Genomic DNA, 3,904 nt, shown 5'->3' with positions numbered 1-3,904 from the left:
ATAGAGGCTTTTGTTCTGAATTTATTAGACCACTGAGATTCAGGGACATAGATGAGAAACAGACCTACCTCTAATCCGATTCTCTCTTGGAGACAGATGAAAAGGTTATTTAGCCTACAAAAGTCCTGGGGTACCCCCCTCCCATACATACACCTAGCTTGCCCTGGCTCTTCTCTTCTGGGCAGAGGTGGGCCGAATTCAAGATAGCGATCCATGTCATCAATAAGCCACATCTATATATTTCAGACAATCCATGTGGACATAGTGACCTTATATGATCATACAGATCTTGCATAGATAAGGAAAATGAAGGTTGGGTAACTTATATGAGTTACACAAAGTCACACAGTAAATCTCAGTTTAAAAAAAATGTATTCTGACTTCAGAACTGGTCCCCATTCCAGAAAAGGTCAGCAATTCCACCATGCTCATATTTATATATCTCTTAACAGTTAGTAAAGCATTTTCTTTATAATACTCTTAAGAAACAGGTAAATTGTACAAGTATTATTATTCCCATTTTAATTATTAATAATATTATTATTATAATTATTCCCAGTTAAAGAAACTGAGACCCAGAGAGGTTAAGTAACTTAGCCCAATCACAAAGCAAAACAATTATAGTTGTATAATTATATTCTCAAGGAATTAAAAAATAATAATAATAAAAATCAGAGGAATTCCATGATTTTAGAAAAGAAACTTTAGGAGGCTTTTCCTTTCACCTCCTCCAACCCTACCTCAATTCAGGTTGTACTTGATGTCTTACTAGCAGCTATGTCTAGATTATTTATTTCTATTATTTCTAGAGTATGTCTTTCAATGCAACCTAAGATCATGCTAATTTTATTTTTAGTTTCTGCATCTCATTGTTGATTTATTTTATATATTTTATATATACATATATACACACTTCCTGAGAAAGTAGAAACTCATTTTGTCTCTCTTTTCCACATGAACTGCTATATCCACATGAATAGTTGTGATTTTTCTAACTCAAATGGACTTTCCATGAGGAAAAAAAAAATCACAGGTGAAGTAGCATATAATTAGCATTTATGCACATAGTGCTTTAAAATTTGTAAAATGTTATACATTTGTTATTTCATTTTATCCTCACAACAATCCTGGAAGTTAAATAAGTTACTCTTATTGTCCCTGTTTCTGTGGTGGTTATAGGGCATCTCCATTTCTTTGTGACCCCAATTAGGATTTTCTTGGCAAGAACACTCCAAAAAAATGGAGTGGTTTGCCATTTCCTTCTCCAGCTTATTTTATAGATGAGGTAAGCAAGGTTAAGTGACTTGCCCAGGGTCACATAACTGGTAAGTAACTCATAAAAGGAGTCTTCTTGACTCCGTACTCAGTGTTCTATCCAGTGGACTCCTCACTACCCGAGATTGTTGTTAGTCCACTCAGACATGACTGACCATAGTGGCCATGGGGTTTTCTTGGTAAGGAGACTGGCTTGCCATTTCCTTTTCTAGATTTAGTAACTTGTCAGCCAGTTATTATGTGTCTGAGGCTGGCTTTGAACTCAGGACTTCCGACTCTAGGCCCAGCACTCTATTCACTGAGGCATCCAGTGGCCTCATTTTATAATTTTGAAAACTGAGGCTGAGAGAATTTAACATAGCAAAAAATCATCTGAGGATGAATTTGAACTCAACTCTTTTTGACTCTATAGTCCAGCATTCTATAGACTGCACTACCCAGAACTGGGAGGAACATTTGGTTCAAATGCTTGCCTTTATAAGTTAAAAGTTTCAAACTACTTAATGGGGATAATTGTTTATTCTTTTATTGAAATTATTCAGGGTACAGATGTTATACTTTACCCCTGAAGTTCATTCTAGTAACTCATTAATAAGATTGAAGTAATGCTAAAATCTCTTCTATTTTAATTTAGGTTTATTTCTTTCTGTTCTTTCCTTAAAGATAGTGACATTATTCTTGAGAAGTGTATAGGATCACTTCTGATATCAATAAAGAGTGACAGAAAGAAAGTTCAGTGAATTTCTTTGGGACATATGATTCATGTCTAGAGCATAAAGCAGCCCCCTCAGAATCGTGATTTTTAAAATGCTGCTCTAATCCCTACATGCTCTCTTGGTAATATTCCTATCTAAGAGTCCCACATTCTCACATGCAAAGGCCTACTTAACCTAATTCCTGCATTTGTGATTTTCAAGCAGCTCTGCATAGCTACCACTCACACAGTCAAAGTAAATTTTCCATACTACTTACAGAAATCTGGACAAGGGAAAAACTAGGGGACAGAAAATGAGGCATGTCTCAGCAATTGTTCTCCTCTGTGCTCTTAGGGACTGCATATTAAAAAAGCATTCAAGGATTCAATGTCATTGAAAGGGTTGGCAATACTTCTTCTCTGTTTGAAGGAGAACAAAAATGAAACACGGCATTCATTTCCAGGCACCTAGAGAGGATGGAATCTGGAGAACTGAAACATAAGTGATTAAGGAGATGGAAAAAAAATGAATCTATGCAAGAAAGTTGAAAAGGTTAACTCTTTAGAGTCTGGCTTGACAATAGATTCTCTCTGCATGCAGTATTTGAAAGACTCAATCATCAAAGCAAAAGTACATTATTTAGAATTTCACGAGAAGAAATAATATAATGACACCAAGAAAAAAATGAGTGAAATGAGTTTCTGAGGTCATAGTTATTTAGAATAAAGTTCCACAAACAAAATATAATAAATATGTAAAGGTTTCTCCAGATGTATTGATTTTCTAGTATCCTTCTTCATCATTACATTTATAAATAAATCAAAGGAAGAAGTGTTTAATATTCAATTCACTCGCATAACCCAATACTGATCCACAAAATATTTTCCCAAATTGAAATAAAAATTGATTTTCAGTCACTAAGAAGACAAGAATAGTGAGTTGAGTCATTTTGAGATTGTGTTTTTTTTTTTTTTTGCAAAAAAAGAAAAGAAACAGTAGGGCTACTAGTAAGAGTGTTTTTTCTTCAGATGGTGGTTGGGAATTCTATTTATTTTTAATATTCATTTTTTAAAATGTTGAGTTTCAAAATTTTCTCAATCTATATTTATTTCATCTCCTCATAGAATATACTATGGATGTCATATTTACCTAACTCATTACTCTAGTGTTCTTAGTCATTAAAAATTAATTTTTTTATTTCAGAAATCATTTTGTGATTTAACTTAGGCTTTTATGAAACCTGCTTTTCTGAGGAAGGCTTAATTTGGATTGAATCGCTTAATAACACTTTCTTGGTGATCTCATCAACTCCCCCGAGTTCAATTATCATCTTAGATGCCGATGACTCCCAGGTCTATATATTTAGCCCTCATCTCTCCCTTGAGCTCTAGTCTGCTTGATGTCAGACTCAACTTGTCCAAAACAAGACTCATTTCATTATTTTTCTAAATAATGAAACCTTTTTCTTTACTTCCCCATTCCTGCCAAATAAGCCATTCTCTTTCTAGTTCTACAGGATTTCCAATCTCAGAATTGTTTTTGATACTTTATTCTTCCTCTCCCAATCGTTTTCCAAGTCTTGTCTATTTTACTTCATTCTTTGCTTATTATAATGGCCTACTAATAGTCTTTCCTTGCTCTTTTTACTTTGCAAACAGTAGCCAAATGATATACCTAAATCACAGATTTAAATACATCTTTCCCCTGTTCAGTAGACTACTGATTTCCTGTTTCTCTTAAACGCCTCTACTTGGCATTTTAAAAAACTTTCAGCAGGCTTTAGGGTGCACAAATTGCTGTACAATGTACACTCGAGCTTCACAACAACCCTGAAAAGTGGATGTTATTATTATCCCCATTTTGTAGTTATGGAAACTGAGGCAAACAGAAGTTAAGTGCCTTGCCCACCTCTCATGGAGTTGAAATTTGAGGAC

The sequence above is a fragment of the Sarcophilus harrisii genome, chromosome 3 (genome assembly GCF_902635505.1).
Source record: "Sarcophilus harrisii chromosome 3, mSarHar1.11, whole genome shotgun sequence".
NCBI lineage: Eukaryota > Metazoa > Chordata > Mammalia > Dasyuromorphia > Dasyuridae > Sarcophilus > Sarcophilus harrisii.
This window is presented reverse-complemented; position numbering follows the sequence as displayed.